This window comes from Theropithecus gelada, chromosome 10, assembly GCF_003255815.1.
Source record: "Theropithecus gelada isolate Dixy chromosome 10, Tgel_1.0, whole genome shotgun sequence".
Taxonomy (NCBI): Eukaryota; Metazoa; Chordata; class Mammalia; order Primates; family Cercopithecidae; genus Theropithecus; species Theropithecus gelada.
This window is the reverse complement of record NC_037678.1, coordinates 36,907,070-36,929,317: the sequence shown is the minus strand read 5'-3', so window position 1 is coordinate 36,929,317 and position 22,248 is coordinate 36,907,070.

Below are 22,248 nucleotides of genomic sequence, written 5' to 3'. Positions count from 1 at the left end.
ATCTCCTGGTGTGCCTGTTTGCTTAAAGCGCAGTATTGGGGTGGGAGTTACCCGATTTTCCAGGTGTTGTGTGTCTCAGTTCCCCTGGCTAGGAAAAGGGATTCCCTTCCCCCTTGCACTTCCCAGGTGAGGCAATGCCTCGCCCTGCTTCTGCTTTCGCTGGTCGGGCTGCAGCAGCTGACCAGCACCGATCATCCGGCACTCCCCAGTGAGATGAACCCAGTACCTCAGTTGAAAATGCAGAAATCACCGGTCTTCTGTGTCGCTCGCACTGGGAGTTGGAGACTGGAGCTGTTCCTATTCGGCCATCTTGCTCCGCCCCCTCAAAGTTATTTTTCTTTTTCTCCCTTGAGGGTATGGTAGTTTGCATGGTGAGATTTTTGCACATCTGGTTCCAGTTTTCATGGGTAACACTTTTTGGTTCTTTCTGGACACTTTTTTTTGAGATGCACTTTTGATCTTCTTGCCCAGGCTGAAGTGCAATGGCTCAATCTCAGCTCACTGCAACCTCCGTCTCCCAGGTTCAAGTGATTCTCCTGCCTCAGCCCCCTGAGTACCTGGGATTATAGGTGTGTGCCACCAGACCCAGCTATTTTTTGTATTTTTAGTAGAGATGGGGTTTCACCATATTGTCCAGGCTGGTGTTGAACTCCTGACCTCAGGAGATCCACCCACCTAGGCCTCCCAAAGTGCTGGGATTGTAGGCCTGAGCCACTGAGCCTGGAGTCTCTGTGGACACTTTTGGTATCCTCTTTCTTTTTTCTTTTTTTCTGAGACTGAGTCTTGCTCCATAACCCAGCTGGAGTGCAGTCACCCAATCCTGGCTCATGGCAAGCTCCACCTCCCAGGTTCAGGTCATTCTCCTGCCTCAGCCTCCTGAGTAGATGGGACTACAGGTCCCTGCCACCATGCCCAGCTAATTTTTTGTATTTTTAGTAGAGACAGGGTTTCACTATGTTAGCCAGGATGGTCTCGATCTCCTGACCTCGTGATCCACCCACCTCAGCCTCCCAAAGTACTGGGATTATAGGCATGAGCCACTGCACCTGACACTTTTGGTATCTTCTAGTTAATTATTCTAGTAAGTCTGATTTTAACTGGAATATGAAGATGTGCGCTTCATTTTCAATTGATCCTGCTCCATGCCTAATGAGTGCTCTCAGCTTAAGGATTTCTACCTTTCTTCATCTTGACATTTTTCTTCTATTATGTCTTTTCTTGTATCTCTACCCCATTTTCTGTTCTCTCCTAGTGTCCTTGTGAGAAGATCAGGTTCCCAGCTTGACTGATCACATTCCTTCAACTTCCCTTCATATTTTCACCCCTTTGTCTAACATCCTTGTTTGGAGAAATAATCTGGCTTTTATCTTCAAGTTTATGAATTCAATCTTTAATTACTTTTATTCTATTATTTAACCCCTTTATCTAAAACATTTCTTCTATCACATATATAGTATTCAGAAACTTTCTTATTCTTTTCTTATTCAATTTTTGTAGAAGCTTTTTCTTATTCTTATAAGTATTTGTTATTCTTTTCTTATTCAGTTTTCATAGAAGCTTTTAAAAATTATTTTTAGTAACCCAAGAGCATTGATTTCATATCATTCAGACTTTTTCCGAGTTACATTCTCATATTTCCTGGATTATTTCTCTTCCATGCTGAATCATTTGTTGATTCTGTTCATATTTGTTGGCTCTGTCGATGGCACAGAAAGCTCCCTTGATTGTTAGTTTGTATTTGGGAGCAAAAGACCACGTCAATGAGGCATCTGCCTTTCTCAGGCATTGGCATGCACAGAGAAACTGCACTCTCCTAAGGACAATGCCTCAGTTTTTCATGGAATTCTCTTCTTCTGGCCTAAATGACCTGCCTTTACTTAGTCCTCCATAGAGCCAGCTGTGCATGCCCCACCTCCCCTCCTTGACCCTTGGTCTTTTCTGAGTTGTTGTGTCCTCTGCTTGACTTACTCATCCACCTGTCATTCTCATCCTTTTATCTCCCAAGTTCAGTCAAATTCCCTGATCAGCCCTTGGTTCTCCCTCCTGTTCTCATTGCTTTCATAATTTTATTCCCTTCTTTACTACTGAACTTCAGTGGAATGAGTCCTGGGTACAGCAGGTGCTTAATGGATGTGTATTGTCCACCATCTTGAACCCCAAGTTCCTAGAAGCCTAACCCCAGGGATTTCTCACCTACTCCAAGTCTACAAGCAGCATGCCCAGACTTTGCCCATCCATCTCCTTATCTTTCCTTCTCCCTTCCCTTCTGACCCCTCCTTCTCCAACACTATGCAGGAATTCCAAATGCTTCTGACTCCCTTGCACATAACAAGTCAAGTCTCTCCAGCTGACACTTCAGACCTGGCTTCCTAACTGCATTAATTTATCAACAAGGTTTATTAGGGGGTCCACCTAACAAAACCACCATCCACTCTTTGCAGAGACCCTGGAAACCATCTTTATAAAAGACAACTATAACTATAAATAACAAGTATCTCCTTCTTGTACCTGGTTAAAAACATATCAGATACCAAGAAGCCACATTCTCTGGCTTTGCTAAATGCCTCCACAAAAGACGGGAGATCAAGCTTTATGTGCCCCCCAAGATTAACCCAATTCAGCATTATTTCCTGACATAGTGAAATATTTCCTGACATAGTTACCAGGGAAAGTCCCTGCTAGGGGGAACCCATCTGGTGCAGAACAGGATGGTGGCAGTGCATGCCTGACTGTGGCCCATGGGCAGGCCCAGGATTCAAGTGCGTCACTCCTCTCTCTGGAAATACAAGCCCCAGATACAGAACTCTGGAGGAAGTTCATAGTGTATTCCTGGGTTAAAGTATAAAATTGAACATTCATTGTTTTGAGTGAGTGAATCAGCGTTTATTCATTTCCTGCAACAACTGGAATGCATTACAAGGTGGATACATTCCCTCTGTTCCCCAGTTGACATTTCTGACCCCAATCAGTTGCCTCAAAAATGCACTTTACTGATCACAGGACATCAGATGGGATAATAAAATGGATGAAAATATTAATTTCTGCTGTTGAAAAAACTCCCAAAGCTCCTGCCCCTTCAAAAATGAATCAGTATAAGCATATCTGAAAACAAAAATGGGTTTGCAACTTGCAATGTGGTAGCATGTACTGATGGCGGTGGTATAAATATCTTTGTGTTACCAGGGCTATGGGCATCCAATAACCTCATGGGTTTCATGCTTTGCTGGAAGGGTCCCTAGAGGAGGGTGTTGTCCAGGATGTTGTGATGTGCTCGCCTCTGGCTGTGGATGACTGAGCCCTGGGGCTTCTGGTGTGAGCTGGACTGCACTCTGTCTGGAGCTCTGTCTGCTGGGCTGCCCTCAGAGCATCCATCAGTTAGTTTCCATAACTCACTTTATGTGCTGTGACTCAATCAGTTGTGAACATCAGGGGTTTTTATTGACCAGGAAGTATTCGGGGCTGGATCTGGACTGGACTGTGTCCACTCTTTGTGAGATGTTTTCACTGCAGCAGGAAACATTCCCATGTAGGCATTCTGGAGCTCTGGCTGAAGGGCCTTTAAATATGTTGTTTAGAAAACGTGTCTGTTCACCTTTCCCTGGGTCATTGTCAGCCTGTCTTTTCGCTATATACATTTTGGTGTAAGACACATCTGTTCCCTCCGACCTGTTCACCTTTACATGTGCATCCTAGCCTGTGATTAATTTTCATTTCTATGACTGTGCCATATGGGAGTAACTATGTTGTCAAGAGTTTTTTAGGCAGAAGCCCCCAGGGGGACATTGAGAGTCTAGTCATTGGACATAAGATTAGAGACCTGTTGGGTTTATGTCTGCTGTGGTCTGGGTCAGCCAGTGATTCTGCAGCACAGCCACTGGGGGCTTTCCTCTTGGTGACTGGGTGGGAGATCTCAGCTGGGAAGCGCTGCCCACAGGCACAAGCTTGGTCTGAGTGCATCTCTGAGAGAATTGCTAATATTCTTGTATTCAGAACAGAGTGCGGTACTTCACATTTATTTCTTATTAAATGCTTGTAACTATCTTAGGAGTAGAGGCTGTTGCTACCTTTTCAGAGGAGGAAATTGATGACCAGTGTGTGCTGGTGGCCGAGTGGTCTCCCAGGTAAGCTGGAGTGAGTCCCAGCCCCCAGCGCCTCCTAATGGGACTTTATGTGGAGATGACATCTTCACACAGGTAATTACATCAAAATGTGGTCAGCATAGTGCTCCCTCATCCAACATGACCCATGTCCTCTTGAGAGGCAGGAATGTGGAGACAAAGCCATAACCCAGAAGAGCCATGTAACAACTGGCATTATGCTTATGGGTCACAGCCCAAGAGGCCTCGAGTCGGTCTCTCCCTGGCTCCTTCATAGGGAGCCTGGCCCTGCTGACACTTTGATCTTGGATTTCTGGCCTCCAGAACCATGAGAGAATAAATTCCTGTCATTGATTTGTTCCTTGGTTTGTGGGACTTTGTGAGGCCCTAGAACAAATGCCTGAGGCCACGGACCTGAGGCGGTGCAGCTGAGGGGTGAAGCAGGGTGCAGAGGCTGTGCTGAGCCAAGAGCCAGGGGCTCCCTCATTCTGTGGGTGCCACCTTCCCAGGAGGAGTGCATCATGCTGCTGGCTGCATCCCTAAGTCCTTCTGTACCTGTCTCAACATTCAGAATGGCTCACACATGGCACCCACCATTCAGCTGCTAGACCCCATCCTGACATCCACGTGGCCTGGGCTCAGCTAAGCCCATCTGCAATGGCCCTTTTCCCAAATCAGGACACATTTCCAGGTGCTGGGGGTTGGAATTCAAGGCATAGATTTTGGGGGACATCTGCCTTCTGCCCAGATAGACAGATTTTGCACTCTGTGTATTAGGCTGTGCAGAACCATGGAGAGTTTGAGGTTACAGTTACTACAGGAACAGCCCCAGTTCTGGTCTGAGCTCTGCATTCTGAGGTCTTAGCTGTGCTGACCTGGAGGTGGGAGAGAGATTGAGGGAGAAACTTAAGGCTTTCCAGAGCCCAGGTGAGACTTGTCCAGAGGCTGGACCCGAACAGGAGGAACGGATAGGACCCAGGACAGAGTCGAAAGAAAAGTCCTCAGAATGTTGTTTCTCAGAAGTAAGTGGCACGGGGAGGGGCAGGAAGAGGTGAGGCTCTCCAGAGGGGACAGGCCCCAGAAGACGGGATGCGGGGCGCAACCTGGTATGTGAGATTAAACCAAAAGTGCAAAGCTTAGTTGTGACTCATCTGTTAATGAATCCACTGTGTCACTGATCTCTTCATAAACCCAACACCCATTGCTAGAGTTGATGCCTCTCCAAGGCTAGGTGTGAGTGGATTCACTCATTTGCTAATTCAGGGGCTCTTTCTACCTGCTCAGAATCCCTGTAGGTAAGCACGCAGTGCAGGTATGATCCAGCCACACCAAGCCTGGGCCCTATGGATGTGGGCTTCATCACTGCAACACCACACACAGGCTGTAGCCACCCACCACTCACGAGGCTCTTGCAAGTCACTGGCTCAGGCTCCCGTGATCCAGCACCTCATGCAGGGCAGCATAGAACTAACTCCAGAGTCCCTTGGCTACACATTCCTTCTGGCACAGCCTTCTTTTCCTAGGGTGACCCACTCCACCCCCAGAGGGCAGAGGGCAGAGAGTGGTGGGAGAGCCACTGACTCCTGCTGGTAGTGTTCTGGGCTCTACCTGGGCTGCCTCGCCCAGTATAAAGGGCAGTACCCAAACCACAGGACTGTAGGTGCATGGAACTTGGAAGTAACCTGCCCAGTCCTCACTGGCCAGATGAGAAATCAGACAGGGAAGCTTGGATTTCCTCAAAGTCAGGCAGCTGGAATGTGGAAGAGAAAGTGGGGGGAACCCTTGCTGTGACACCCTTCTCTGCAATGCCATATCTGTTCCTTGGAAACTGCCAGGAGATTGTGATGCCAAAACATTCCTGTCCCTAGAGGCTGCCCACTCTGAGCTCCTACGTACAAGCTGAAATCTCTAAATCATTTTTTTCCTTTTTTTTTTTTTTTTTTGAGACAGAGTCTTGCTCTGTTGCCCAGGCTGGAGCACAGTGGCATGATCTCAGGTCACTGCAACCTCCATTTCCCAGGGCCAAGCAATTCTCCTACTGCAGCCTCCCAAGTTGCTGGGATTACAGGTGCACACCACCATACCTGGATAATTTTTTGCATTTTAGTAGGGACAGGGTTTCACCATGTTGACCAGGCTGGTCTTGAACTCCTGGCCTCAAGTGATCCACCTGCCTTGGCCTCCCAAAGTGCTGGGATTACAGGTGTGAGCCACCATGCCCAGCCTCTGAATCTATTTTTAAGGTCAAGGTTTTATCTATTGGTACCTTATGTGTCAAATAATCACTTGGGACTTGTTTGACTGCATCCAACAGAAAGTGTTTCCCTCCCCAGAGACAGAGACAAGGTCCACGTGTTCTTTTCTCTGTCTTTCCTTCTCACTCTATCACACACATTCACAACACACTTCCCCACAGTAAAACATCCTCACATGCCCCCCACATGCAGCTGAGGGCAGACATCCAGAATTGCTATGCCATTTCACACTGTCTGGTGGCTGTGAGGTCTAAGATGGCTGTGGAAACTCCAGGTTTTTATCCAAATTTCAGATTTCACACCTGATTAAACTCGGAAAAAACAAGAGCCCCTGTCATCTCCCTTTTAATAAAGTTTTCTAGAATCATCACATCTTGCTTCAACCTGCATTTCCCTGAGCCTGGTCATGAGTCTGTTGTGGTCGCATTGGAGGCTGAGGAAGGCTGCAGTTTGGTCGATGTGTGGAAGAAGCTCTGTCCTACATAAGAGGAGACGTCAGGTCAGCCTCAGTGCCCTGCACAGGCGGTGTACCCATCCTTACTGTGCAGTGAGCTCAAAGCAGCTACAGCCGCTGATCACCCGGCCATGCCTGTCCAGCTAGCTGTCACTCCCTGGCTCTCCTGCCATGGACCATGCCTGGTTTCCTTACCCAGGAGTGTGTTCAGAGCCTCTGCCTCTAGGGATATGCACATTGCTATTTGTCAATATTCTGTCTGAAATGCTGAGCCCAGGGAGAGCAGATTTCTAGTCCTGAATTTGTCTGGGTGAGGTTGACTAGCACAGCTCCTCAGTATGAGGGAGGAGCACCTGGAGCTATGAAAACAAATGTAGGAAACTTCCAGAGCCCATAGCCAGGCCTTCTGTGTGAGCAGGAGGTGAGGAATAAGGTATGCTGTGAGACAAGGATAGGACAGGTGTACTGGGGGATGGAGACAGGACAGGTGTGCTGGGGGATGGGGACAGGACACGTGTGCTGGGGGATGGGGACAGGACACCTGTGCTGGGGGATGGTGACAGGGCAGGTGTGCTGGATCATGAGGGACAGAACAGGTATGCTGAGGGATGAGAACAAGACAGGTGTGCTGGGGGATGAGGTAAGGACAGGTGTGTTCTGGGTGCAGGGGCGAAGACCTGGGCTAAGCAGAGGGCATAAGTGACCTCCCAGTCCGCTAGACTTTCCCAGGGTCTGCCAGGCAGGTGTGGGTGGTCTGGAAGCCTTGGGTCTTGGGGTGATTACTCCAGAACAGCTTTGTTAGTTTTTCTCCCCATGTTTCATGTCATGGGAACTCAGGAAGCTGCCCTGGGCTCCAGGTCTTCACCTTATGGGCTTGCTGTCTTGCTTGCTGTTATTTGGACAGGGCCTTGCTTTGTTCAAACAGAGGCTGCACTTTGGAGGACCCCTGAGGGGGCCTCCAGGGTCTCAAGACCTGCAAGGTTCACTGGGCATGAAGCTGTAACTCTGCCTTTGCTAGAAGGAGCAGGTGTGGAGCATATGTGCATCAGTTGGCCTCACGATGATGAACCCTGTCCAGTGGTCGACAGAGCCTGCATTATGACAAATTACACCAGTGACAAGGTCAACCTGTCCCAGGCCCAGTGAAGGTACTGCTGGAGCCTTCCCAGTGGTGGCTGGTGCAGTGCCCCAGGCAGTCCAGAGCAGTGGAGGCCAGGTTAAACATCCTCAGGCAGTGCAGCTTGTGTGCCTCAGGATCTGGATTGTTCAATGTGATTGATCACTGTTTAACCAATTCCTGCTCCTCTGGCCCTTCCACAGAAACCAGAACTGTGAGTCTTCTGGCAGAAGCAGGAGGAAGGAAGCCAGGAGGGGACCCACGGATGCATGACCCCATGTTGTGAATTTCCTTATTTTTATCAATAGTGTCCAATTTTTAAAAATTAACAGTATGTAGATGAAACCATGGTTTTAACAAGCAAGAGAAGGAGGACATGAAGAGGCAGGGAAAATGAGGCAAATAAGAGGTGTTGGGGTGCGAGTAGGTGCAGGGAATCTTGCCCTAGCAAGCCCCATTTCCTTGGCTGAAAAAGGAGAGATCATTGAGTCCCTGTGGTAAGTGAGAAGATACTGGAAATTAGCATTTCCTGGAGGGTGGCAGTGAATTCAAGTCGGAATCAATCCCAAGATGTAGCCACACACCCACCAGGGCTACAAGAATACCACTAAATTCATCCATTTTAGTTTAGAGAAATTGCCAAAGCTCTCCACCATCATTGCTCATAGAAGGACTTTTCCAGAAGCTTCATGTTCAAGAGAGAAGTTCAAAACTGCCCACATAAGAGGGGATGGGTTTCATAAATTACAGTACAAGATTCGTGTGAGATATAGGAAAGTTTTCAAAGTATAGAGTCAAGAGAAAATGTTCAAGTCTAGTCTCAGTGTTGTTTTTCATAAGTGTGTTTACACAACACCCACAAGTGTATGCAACTGTATAGAAGCTGGTGTTTATACCTGAGGGTTATGAGCTGCCGTAGACCCCCATGTTCTGCACTGCTTCCTCCTGTAACCCCTGCAATAGTCCTGGAGGTGGTTCTTTTTATTAATATCACTCTCGAAATGAAGGAGTGACTTGAGGAAGTGCATGTTACCCAGCAAGTTGAATTAATTCCATTTGACCATAAAACAAGTGTGCTCACTGCCTCCCAGTTGTGCATATAGTGTATTCATACATGTGCATATGTTTGTATGCATGTGTGTATTTTAGAAAATAGATAAAAATTTGGAGAGACTTCCAGGTGTTAAGATGATAACCCATCTTATTCTCATTCTTCCTGCTTCCCATTCAACTTTTCTGTCCTCTTTTAAGTCTGTGCTATGTTGTAATCAGAAAACACCTTCAGCTGAGAAGCAAAGACTGGCAACAGTGTTATTTATTTGAGCCCAGGCACACTTATGGGGTTGGTTGGCCTGGGCAGGGCTGGGAGAAGTTGGAGAACAGCTTCCAGAGGTTAGTTGGACAGGTGCCCCTCAGCTAGAATATGACCCATCTTTAAGCCTATGGAGAACTCTGTGGATATCACAGCAGACGATATTTAAGTCCTCTGGGTCTCCCTCACTGGGCACAAAGGTGTGATGGTTTCCTCTATTCAGGTGTGAGGATAAGGTGCCCAGGGATACAGAAGGCAGTGGGGGGAGCAGAGGGTGCTGCTTGAGGTCAGGTGGTGATACTCTTCTCCCACCTCCAGGAGCTGGGGCATCCCTTGGGTCAGGTGAGAAGGGCAGGAGGAGGCATGAAGGCTTCTTACCCCAAATTCTCATGCTGCAGCAGAGACTCTGAGGCCATGGTAGGCAGCGAGGGCCCCACCCTCATGCAGACAACTGGTCACTTCAAATTCCCACCTGGAAACAGGATACTGAGTTTGGTTTCAGGAGACAGCTGACCTGACCACATCTTCTCATAGTGGCCGAAGCTACAGTCTGTCCATCTTCCCCCAGGCCAAGGCAGCAGTGGCTGGACTTTGCCACTGTGCTTCTCACACCTGCATTTGGTTTTGTGTAATCATTTGTGTAAACAGCACACAGTTCCATGCATGCTGAGATTTCTACATCCATGTGTCTTAGTTTGGTTTTCCTGGAAACGAGGGTGAAGGTGGTTACTGTGGGTATGAGCTGGGAATGGACAGGGAGGAAGGGGTGTTATGAGTTGCCCACTTGGTGGCTCTGTGAGACTCCTTTCTACCACAAGCAGGGCTGGCTCCCAGCACCTCAGCCTGTCTCCAGCAGGGTGGGAGGCCCCGGATGAGACTGGAGGCTCAGGATCCCTGGAAGCTTCTACCAAGGTCCAAGGAGACACCAGGCCCTGACCAGGCTGCCACCATGTGTGTTTAACCTCGTACATGTTCAATACACTCCTAACAAAAGGCTATCAGAAACTTAAACTAAACAAATTTTACTGTGCAATAATTTTGGGAAATGGCTAACTTTTCATGTGCACCCGGCACATAATGATACTGTTACAGGAGACTAAAATATTTGAAACAATAGAATATTATTTCAAACAATCTCCCTTCAAGGGCAGGGACCAAGACTATCTTCAATTGGTGTCACTGACAGAGCTGGCATAAAAATGGAAGTTTTAAAGACTGAGTTTAGTTCAATACACCCAGGTGTTGATCTATCTCTGTATATGATGTGGGCATTTTCTGTACAGTTTAGCTTCTTACTGGCTGTTGAGTTTTTGGTTTATTGACTCAAAAGTCACTTCCAGGGCACACTTCACAGAGGCAATGTTGAACGCACAGCCCGTGTGTGTGGTCGGCCTACTCCCGCTGCAGCAGGTGGCCCTCTGGATGGACATCCTGCCTGTGAGGCCAGCAGCTGTAACAAGAACAGAGCGAGGATTGATGATGCTGAGCTGAATGACAATGGAGCAAATCAGTGCTTATTTTAGCACAGTAAGTACACAGCAGCCATCAAAAACCTAAGGTAGGGGTTTCCAAACTTTTTTTTTTTTTAGTCTCAGACTTAAACTCAAAATAAATCTTGCCCAGAAATTCAAACAAACAAGATAGATAAATCAAGGCTCTTCCCTCTGAGGCAGACCTGGGAGTCAGAGCAAGGACACCATCTCCTCCTGGGGGACAGTCCCTCCAGGGCTTGATGGAGCCCCATCAAGGGACAGTCAGAATCACAGGCCTGAGAACCTCTGTTGGGGATGGCAGTTCAACAAAGAGAAGGCCCCAGGCTTGGGCCAGTTTTACACAATGGGCAGCTGAGACAGAGGGACACCTGCATCCTGCCTGGCTTCTTCCATCCAAGGGCGACTGCTGACATGTGTCCCCACCTCCTCGCACCGCCCTGGACATCCACTGCCCTGCAAGGCCTCTGAGGACAGAAAAGGAAGAGAGCTATGAGGCTGATGTGGACACAGCCCCATCCCCTGTGGCTCCTTCAGGGCCAGGTCCTGCTCAGAGTTCACCAATGGAAGCTACAGTCCCACCCCATGAACCTCAGCAAATGTCACCCACCAAATACTCAATGCTCAAGAGGTGGCCAGCCTGTAGACAAGGCCTCCGGAACCTCCTGTGCTGAATTCAAACTCAGGATGGGAAAGGTGGAACCTCTGAAATATGCAGCAAGGGCCCTGAGCTCTGGAGGCCTGACAGGTGGCAAGCCCCTGAGACCCCAGTTTTGCTTAGAACTAGCCCTGAACTTGGACGTATGCAAGCACTCAAGGCAGGGGTGGACCAGCACACACCTGCAGAGGCTGTGGTTTAAATATATATGATGCATGCACATGATGTACACACACAATGAATACACACATGATATACACACACAAGACATCTACACACACAATGTATACACACAGCATATGCACACATAACATCTACACACATGATGTAAATGCATCTGGTGAGTATGATGCATACATGTGATGTAGAAACACATGTACACACATGCAGCATACATGCACATGACATCTACACACACAATGTAAATGCATCTGGTGAGTCCACACGTGGCATGTACATACATGCCTTGCATATACAACATGGCACATACACACATGATATATACACACATGATGAGTTAAAACCAGGCAGGAAATTGCCTGAGGTAGCCCAGCTGGAGGAGGGCTTTGAAGCCAAGCACAGGACCCTCTATTAAAGAGTAATGACACTAATGGTCACAGTGGATCTGATGCATGGTGGAGGAGAAGGGGCTCCATCCCTGGCATCCCCTTTGGTCACAGAAATGCTGGTGCACAGTGGTGGAGAGGGCGTTCCATCCCTCACGTCCCCTTTGGTCACAGAAATGCTGGTGAATGGTGGTGGAGAGGGTGCTCCATCTCTCACATCCCCTTTGCTGATGTTTGCCTTAATTATGTGGTTGCATCCACAGAACTACTTTTGGATTCTGTGACTCAAAGAAATGTGAAATTAAAAAAATAAGTCTGCAAAAGTCCACCTGGCTTTCAATCAAACCTGTCTTTACTTCCACCCTCACCCCTCCTAAAATAAAGAAAGAAAAGCTATTGGGTGAAGTGTGGCTCCAAGTCTGAGATAGGGATCAGCCCAGATGTCCAGCAAGCCCAGCCAGACAGTTGGAAGCACTGCCAAACTGTAGCAGGGACTCACAGGAAGGCAGTGCCCTCAGCCACCCTCTGCAGGTGTGTCATCAAGAGGTGGGGATCTTCCAGCACCCACAGACCAAATGTTAGCAGAAGGTCTCACAAGCTCCAGTGCAGTGTCAGGTCTTTTTCATAACCTGAAAGCAATAATAGAGTTTGTTTCTGCAAGAGCGGCTGCAACAACCGAGCAGTCTCCATGGGACATGTGTGGGACAGGCATGCTGTGCTGTGCACATTCACACGTGTGTACAAAGCACCGTGTTCTCTCACACACTTCACACCAGGGATTACCAGCTCATTTGCTGAGGAATGGGTGACTGACAGTTTCCTGTTTAGGGGACCTGGGGCTATTTGTCCTTGTTGACTTACAGCTAGGAGGAAAATCTGGCACAAGGAGTGTGTGAGATGAGCCCCGCACCTGGGTAAGCACACCTGGGAAGGCACGTACACTGCAGCCCACCTCACCACCTTGGCCAGGGCCTCCAGGTACCAGCAGCCTGGCAGGCAGCTCCCATGGCTTTGCAAGACCTGCAGCTGCAAAGCCAGAGCCAGACCTACCAGCAGACCCAGAGGTGCTCTGCTTGCTGGAAGGATGCATCTGAATTATTTCCGTTTGCCAACCACCTTGTCTCTAAGAATGTGAGCAAGACTGTGGCTGGCTTCCCATTGGTGGAGCAGAAGGCTCTCCCCATGGTCATGCCGGGGGTACAGATATGCCATCCCCTTCCCAGATAAAAATGCAGACCTCCTTAGTTTGGCATCAGAGCAAAGACAGAGCTGGGACTTGGGCAATCCACAAACCCCGCAGACTTCTGCTCCTGCCCTTTCTTGTGCATTAGAATTCGAGATAGGACAACCTCATGATATTCTCACACGTGCTTTGGGGAACTCAGTTGCCTTGTCCACAGGTGAATTCAATAAGGTTCCTAAATATTCCCTGAGGTATTGCTTCACAGCTGGCTACCTTTCCAAATTTGTTTTCATAGCTCTTCTGCTCACTTTCATTTGAGATGGGATTATGCTCAGATTCAGTGGGGGCAGCTCCACTGGCCGCTTAGCTTTGTTTCCCTCCTTAGTGCTTTCAAGGGATGTGTGCAGTCTCCATAAAGCAGTGAAAGGATTATTTTTGGCCTCTCAAAGGAAGGGACATTTGAATAAAAAATTCTCTTCATATGGGTGTGTTTATTTCAGACTCAATATGTAAACTGATCTTAGTTGCTTCAAATAGACAGTTGCCTCATCAAAGCATGTAATAAACATGATTAACCCTGACTGGCTCTGTGCGCCTGGGAAGAGGCCCCATGGTAGGAAGGAGGGGGCCAATCAGAGCCAACCCTGTCCCACCCACACATGAGTGCCCAGGGAGACTTTGAGGACACTCGCCTAAGATCTCAGTGATTTAAATATTTCAGGCTATTTTTCACATAACTTTCATTTGATTGAAACCCAAATGCATTTGGCCAACCACATGTCTCTTTAATTTTTTAGTATATATGTATTTTCAGGGAAATGTCAGCCATTTCTGATTCACCCTTTGTTGCCTTCAAGTTGGCTGGTGGTAGTGGGGTGGGTTCTTGCGGGTGCCCTGGGCTGCCCCAGGAGTCCATGAGAACAGCAGAAGGCACACCCAAAGCCTTTGTCTCCTCACATTTAGGAAATGGACCCCGGAGACCAGATGGATAGTGATGACATATAGAAAGCCTGTTCATGTGCGGAGTGAGGACATGTTTTAACTCTGAGCAGCCGTGGATTTGTGGTGTTGTTGTAACTCCTAACCCATGATTTGTGAGTGGTTTTAGACTTGGAAAAGAATGTTTTCTCTGCCCAGACTGACAGAATGCTCAAGGCTGGAAGAGATATCCCAGGAGGCTCACATTTCCAGACACCCCCAGACCAGGTTCCCCTGCGATGCTGTTTCCCCAGCTTATCAGCTAAGGGCTGTTCATAAAGAATAAGAAAAATTGAAAAACGTTCATTAAAAATGTTGACATTAGGAGAACTTTCCCTTTGTCACACACCAACTAAAACAATAGGGCTTTCTCCTAAGGAAGACGGGAAGCCCCAGGAGGAGTTTTGGGTCTTGGTAGGTGATGTCAAGCTTCAGATCTGGGAGAGATGAGTCTCATTTTCTTTTAAAAAATAATTAACTCTTCAAAGCTGGGCAATGCTCAGGACTATATAAACCTCACATTCTGCATTCTTTAATGTACTTCAATATTTTTAAATGTGGGAATGCACATTCCAATAACTGGGAAATTAAAATATGAGATTCCAAAACATTTACTCAGTGTTGTAGCTACATGGAATTCTCCAGGTGTCACATAGCCTTTGCTGGGAGAAGCTGGCCTTCTGACTTACTCTTCACTTTTCTGTGGAAACTGACAGAACCCCTTTCAGCTTCCACCAGGTCCTTAGGACAGACTATTCCTCCCTTTACGCACAGGTGGGGAAAAATACAAATTCACCCAGAAAAACCTAGTAACCCAGAATGATCAAATTTCTACTAAGCTTTAGCATATTCAACCCCAGTAGTAGATCAGGGGAAACTCAGGTCTTTGCCTAAGTATTTCTATTGAAGTTCTATTGTTGACCAAGAGACGACACAGGCTTCCCATTGAACTTTGTTTTAATGGGTTCCAAGTTCTGTGATAGATTTTTGACCAAATTGATTAAATGAAAACGTGCTGACTTTAAAAGCTAATAACTTAAAACCGCCACACACACACACACGCGCACACACACACACACACACACACACGCAAATGGTCAACACATTCTTCTTTCTTCTGAAGGCTTGTGTAAAACGTCTCCTCAGCACCAATATTCCAGCATCCAAACCCCATCTTCTGGCCACCTCCTGTCCTGGAAGCTGATGAAATATTTGATCAGATCACGGAGAAGTCCATCCCATGCTCTCCCTGGGTACCAAGGCTCAGGACCCTGTGAAAACAGCTGGGTGGAGGGTGGGGGGCATCCATAAAATACGCCACTGATGGTGGCCTTCCAGTGGTGTTTTCAGAAGCAAAGCTAACTCATTGTAGGATGAGTTCCTGAAGAATCAGCTGCTATCAGCTGATCTGGGCAGCTCCAACTTTGAATCCCAGCACAGGACTCTGTGACATTAAACAAGTGAGTTAGACCCTATAATATCTTGTCCCATGTCTGCAAAATCATAACGTTAATGCCAGTTCACCAGGATTTTAAGTTTTAAATTATGTAGAATGATGAGTAGTGTGTGCATGAGAGAATTCTTAGGCTCTAACGTGTGCCCAGCATACAGTAATTACTGTCTCCTACCCCTAAAGCTTTCACCTCCCAGCCTTCATGGTGTCAGTTTCTACCTAATTTTCCACAGCCCTTGAGTTTGAGTAACAGCTGCATAGGGCACTTCTGAAGGTTTAGGAGAACCCTTGACAACATTAGCCAGAAAAGCACTGGTCATTACGAATAAGACAGGCAAGCACATGCAGCCAGGGCATCAGACAGAAAGCAGCAAATGGGGGTGGGGTGGGGTCAGGAGCACTTCAAATGGACCTATGTCACAAATGTGCCTCAATCCAACCCTGCACTAGCCATCATTTATGGTTTCTCTCCAGATTAAAAATAATAAGCAGGAAAAGCTAAAGAACTATGATCAACCTGTTTAGAAAACCTGTCTATGTGTTTGTAGGCCACAGAGCCTCTCTGGGTGGTAACCGGCTGAATGCTGTGAGACTGTGAATGGAAAGTTTTGGACAGCAACTCATGCTATCATTCACACACTCTCGTGGAGGCCAATGTCCCTGCTGGCAGTGGGTGGTGGGTGAGTGTCTGGTAAAAATGTGACCACAACAGGTGACACATGGCTCCTGAAGTTGGCTCTTGTATTTTCTTTGAATGAATGTCACTCATGGTTGTGTAGGTGCCCACAGCCTGGCACACTGGGAGTAGGTAATTTTCTAAACAAGGATCCTGGAGGTTGAGAGTAAGGAAGGCACTGGCAGCAGCAATGTTCGATGCTCAGCAGGCCTGATTAATTCACCTTTTTAGCATGGCTTGGGTGAGAGGCCATTTGGAAGTTCTTCCTTAATTATGAAGAAATTAACATGGAAGGTTTGTACCTGTTAGAATGCAGAATGCATGTAACTGCAACTTAAACATGAAATACATGGCTCACACTGTGAGGAAGGCTGAATCCAGGTTCCTTGGAACCTGGGGATGTGGCCTTGCATGGCCGAAGGGCTCTGCAGATGTGATGGAGGAAAGGTCCCCAAGAGGAAAGATGACCCAGGATGATCTGGGTGGGCCCTAAATTTTCCTGAATTAAGCACTGGTGTCCCTGGAAAAGACAGGCAGTATGCCACTGATCACAGGAGAGAGAAGGGGCCATGGTGTCAGGGACAGGGGTGAAGCGATGCCCTCTGAAGATGACGGGGGCCAGGAGACAAGGACCATGGTGGCCTCGGGAGTTGGAACAGGCAGGATGGGGTTCTCCTGGATTCTCCAGAAGAGACCACTCCTGTAGACTCTTTGACTTGTGCCCAGTGGCACTCATATGTGACCCACAGAACTACAAGATGTAAATTTGTGTCATTTTGAGCCACCAAGTGTGTGTGGTTTTCACAGCTGCAGTGGGAAAATCACACCCCCCACGTCATGAGTGCTTTGCCCAGTGGGGCTATGTGGGAAATGACTGTGTGGGACTTGGACTCTGCCTTCTGCTGGTCGCTCAGCTTCACCACAACTTGTGTGGGGTCATTCTCAGGCTAGGAGCAAGAATGCAGCATCACACCTAAGTAGATGAAATCCAGTGGAGAGGGGAAAATTTCTCTGTATGTATTTTTTAGAGCAAAAACTCCTTCCCCAAAAACTCTGCTGCAAATCTTATTTTTGGACTAGTGAGGGTGTGTCCCTTACAACTGGGATAGACTCAGCTTCCTCTGAGAGGCATCTGCTGTATCTAGGACTTCGAGAGGACTGCATACTCTGTGGAGAAGGAGAAACTGGGAGTGAGCAGGAGAACAAATCCAAGAGGCAGCCGATGGCACCTTAAGTAGAATCAAGGAGTAACTTCAGAAGTGTGTTCCAGTTCTGACGCTGATTTACTAGGTTGCCAGGAAAAAACAGTTTGGAAATAAACTTGAATTAAACCACAGACACCAAAGGACTGATGACAATTCTGGAAGAGACCCAAGAGGCCGTGTTTTCCTTCAACCATTAAGAAACAGAGGCCCCAGGGGCCTGGCTGCAAGAGCTCAGGCATCATCCAATATCAGAGTCAGAACAGGATGACTGTGCAGGAGATTGTTGGACTCACCATATCCCTGTGGGAATTGGAAGCTCTGGCCAGTTGAATAAGAGTAGGTGTTTAATTCAAGTAGAAGAGGAAATTGGAAAGACTTATCCATCAAACTATGCAGCTGGGAGATCGCCCACACAGCTCCATCTGCAAGAAACACATGGTTGCATGGCCTACGTCAGAAATGTCTTTCAGGGACTGACCCCACCTACGAGGCTAGGGTGCTTGGAGACCCATTCTATCAATGTCAGCCTTCCTAACTGCCTGGGCTGGGGGAGAGTGCAGACCACAGATAAGGAATTCCTAGGGGTGAGAACCACAGAGACACTGAGTTTCCTGGAATGCAGAATTCAGAACTAGCAGGTTTTGTTGAGCTCTGCCCAAGGCCATGTGGATACCAGAAGTCAGAGAGGTGACCTTGCCTGGAGGTCATCACTGTGGTGAATTCCAGGCCAGGAAGAGGCTGGGAAGAGTGGAAATACAAACATCAGATTTAAAAACTCACTGATTTCTTTCTCTTAGATTTGCAGCTGGAGGCTGGTGGAAGAACAGAAAATATCCACAAGAAAAATTAGAGTGATGACCATGTTGCCACCGGGATGAGGCAGTCCTGAACCTGGCCTTCCTGCCATGCCCAGCACTGTTGCCGGGAGGCAGGTTCCCGCAACTCCCTTAAAGAGAATGCAAGAAAGGCTGTCGGTGTCACTCTGGGCAGTGCTCAGGAATTCCTGGAATTGGCACCAGCCTTCTCCCATGACACCAGGTGGGGTCCTCTGGGAAGTGGAGGGCCATGAGGGTCATGGCCCTTAATTCAGTTCTATGTCCTGTCTGTGTCATGATGCCAGCCTTCTCAGAGCCCTCTTCAAAAATTAAATACATACTTCACTAAATCAACAGATTACTTAGCATCTCATGGTATAAAAATGCAAAACCAAAACCAAAATCAAACCAAACAAAAAGCCCCCAAGAGATACCTGTCCTTTAACAATACATTTAGCCATGTGCGTCTGGGACAGGGCCCTCTCTGTGGTCTTAGGCTTTTATTTTTAAATTGTTACTCCAGGAAGCTTATAAATGTCAGATTTTATGAGGCCCTGGAAAAAATATATATTAACTTAGATATTCTTGTAGGGAGACCCCCTGAAACTATTGCTATGGAATAAAAGATGAAATGCTCCTGATTATTGTAAATACAAAATTGCATGCAGGATTGTGTAAAGACAATGCCATGTTGGACTGCCAGAATGAGCCAACAGTGCGTGATGTGCTTCCCCCTGCAGAGAGCCTATGAATGGACATGCAGTAAGGGAAGTTTCACATCACCAAGATTCCTATCCTAGAAAAGCAGATGTTCATAGCTCTGGGAATGGAATGAGACCCTTGTGGAGAGCCTATAAATGGATACATAAGGGGTGCCTATCCATATGGATAAGATAGGGATATAAATGCCCTCTTCTTGCCATGGCTCTTCTAGGCTTCTTTAGGGTTAAGGCGTACTCTCGTCTGAGAATTTCTGGTCTAACCAGTTGTCTAGCTTTACATCCTGTTTCTATGGATTATTCGTAACCAGCTTTTGCTGCAACTGTTACTGCTGATTAATATCTTCCTAATCATAGGTTATGGAAAGACTGTTTTAAGGCTCTGTTAGAAAGTACTGATGCACACACTATATTGTAAATTCTTATCTCTGTATACTGTACTTCTGCATACAGATGTTATGTTAAAGAATTAGTTCATCCCCTTGTGACCATCTCACCTCATAATCCAATGACCCTAAATCCTTCACTAACCTACCCCCACCTTCACTAAACTTAATAATAAATGCTGGTATATCCAGTGCATTGGTGGCATCACAGGACCAGAAGGTGGTGAGTCCCCTGGACCCAACTTTCACTATCTTGTGCTTGTCTATTATTTCTCGACATGCTGATCTGCCTGTGAACAAAGAAAGAGCCTGCTGGCCAGATCCTGCAATATGTTCTGACTTATCAAATGTGTGGACACCATTATGTTGATAAATTTAAGATGTTTACAAACAGACATATGGAGAGAGATTTTTTTTAAGGAAAAATCATTTAAAAAATTATTCCATTAAATTGACCTGCTTCTAGAGACAGATGGGCCAAGAGTCTAGAGCTGGTACCCAACCTTTGATCCTATGTTGCTATTAAAAAATGGGGTAATTAATTCTCATATTGAGTTACCTCTTTAAGAACAGTGTCACCCAGCAGAGGGGATCAGCCATGCCACAATGGCTGAGAGGAAAGGCCAGGTGAGGAGGGAGGCCCAGCTGCACCTGGTTCTTGTTTGTATCACATCACCCCAGAACAATTCCTCTTTTACAATTTTGAAAGGTAATTCCGAATTATCCATGGCTGTTCTGGCTTTTAAAATGCAAAACCAGATTTGCAACTGCATCTTATTACTTAATATATCCATGGGCCATTTTCAAATAAGAACCCCAGTTCCTGAGTATGTGGGCAGAATAGTCTAGAATTTACCTTGGCACTGATATCACTTGTCTATATTTGGACTCTCTCTTTCCTTATCTTGCTCAGACTCAAAATAATACCCATGACTGCTGTTTTGGACTTTCTTTCTTTCTCTTTTTTTCAGACAGGGCCTTCCTCTGTTGCCCAGGCTGGAGTGCAGAGACACCATCATGGCTCACTGAAGCCTCAAACTCCAGGCCTTGAGCAATCTTCTCACCTCAAGCTCTCACCTAGCTGGGACTACAGGTGTATGCCACCATGCCCAGTGAATGTTTCTAATTTTTAGAGATAGGATTTCACTTTATTGCCCAGGCTGGTCTCAAATTACTAGCCTCAAGCAATCTTCCCACTTCGGTCTCCCAAAGTGCTGAAATTACAGGTGTGAGCCACCACATCCAGACTGTTTTAAACCGTATTTTTAAAAATGTCCATCATAATAAATTTTCCTTAGACACAGTTGACTATATTGCTGAAAAGAAAAGAGATGTGGATTTCTATCTCCTAGATTTCCCTATCCACATCAACCTAAGGATGAACACAGGAGCTCATTCACAAACCAAAACAAGAAGGCAAGATGAGGCTGAAGAGGTGAGGGGAACAAAGGCCCTGTGAGGGGAAAAGCAGAGCCGTTTATGGGCTTGTCTAATTCAGGAGAATGGAGGACTGAGACAGCACCATGGGTTCCCACCAGAGGCTGAGGGCACTATGGTTGCCAACAGGGATCATGCATCACTCTCTCTAGGCGCCCCTGAGGCATCTGAGAACACTGCTTTCTTTAATCGGCACAATTGTATGAAGTCGTCACTTTTATGTTCATCTTACAGATAAGACATTTGAATCATGTGCAATGATGAGGTTTCCAAAGCTAAATACTGACAGAAGTGAGATTCAAATCCACCCATCTGCCCCACACGCATGCAGTGTAACCTTCCCCAGGGACCTGTGGCTTCTACATGGAGGGTCACTTTGATGAAGGGCAGGCTGGAGACAGGTACAAGGCCTGTTCCCTGTCCCAGGGGAACAGTTGCTAGGCTGGCCTGACAATGGGTCTGGGGTAGGCAGTCACGCCATGACTCTGTAGGAGGCACCAGGCTTGTGGCATCCATAGAGGTGGTGGCATAGGAACCCTAGCCACTGGGGCTCATGGTTTCTTGGAATCAGAACCTTTTTTTGCAAACGTTATTTGTTGAAACCCCAGCAAATAAAATGGGAGGAGTAGGGCTGATGGGGATATAGAGGGGACTGAGGGACCGGGGGTATCTGATGTGAAGAACCCTACCCTACATTATGCCTGCAAAACCAGCATTCAGCAAACACAGCACAAAGACCACTGCACTGGGCAGCTGTGGAGTGGGGTTCGCATGTTTCCACAGCTAGATAGAAGGACTCAGCTTCCAAAACCAGAAGGGCCATGACTGGGTCTGGTGTCCAATCTCACACTGGGCCAGAGTGAGAACTGTCCCAGAATCCCTCAAAAAAGAGGCATTGATTGCAGTCAACACAGGGAAGCCGCAAACAGGGCTTCCTCCAGCCCAGCCTCAGCGAGGAGGAGCTGGCAAGGTGGGGTGCCCTCAGTCGGCTGCAGACTCTGGAAGGAAGCATCCCCTTCAAACAATAAATCTATGGCAAAAAAGTGAAATCCCAGGATAAAAACTAGAAGGAAGCTATCTGAGATACCATTATGTGATGTGTGCATTCGTTTTGGAGAGTTAAAACTTTCTTTTCATTCAGCGGTTTGGAAACACTGTCTTTGTAGAATCTGTGAAGGGATATTTGGGAGTGCATTGAGGCCTACAGTGAAAAAGGAAACATCTTCAGAAAAAACAAGAGAGAAGTTTTCTGAGAAACTGTTTTGTGATTTGTGCATTCATCTAACAGGGTTAAATCTTTCTTTTGATTCAGCAGTTTGGAAAGATTGTTTTTGTCCCTTCTGTAAATGGATATTTGGGAGATCATTGAGGCCAACAGCAAAAATGCAAATATCTCAGGATAAAAACTAGAAGGAAGCTATCTGAGAAACCATTTGTGATGTGTGCA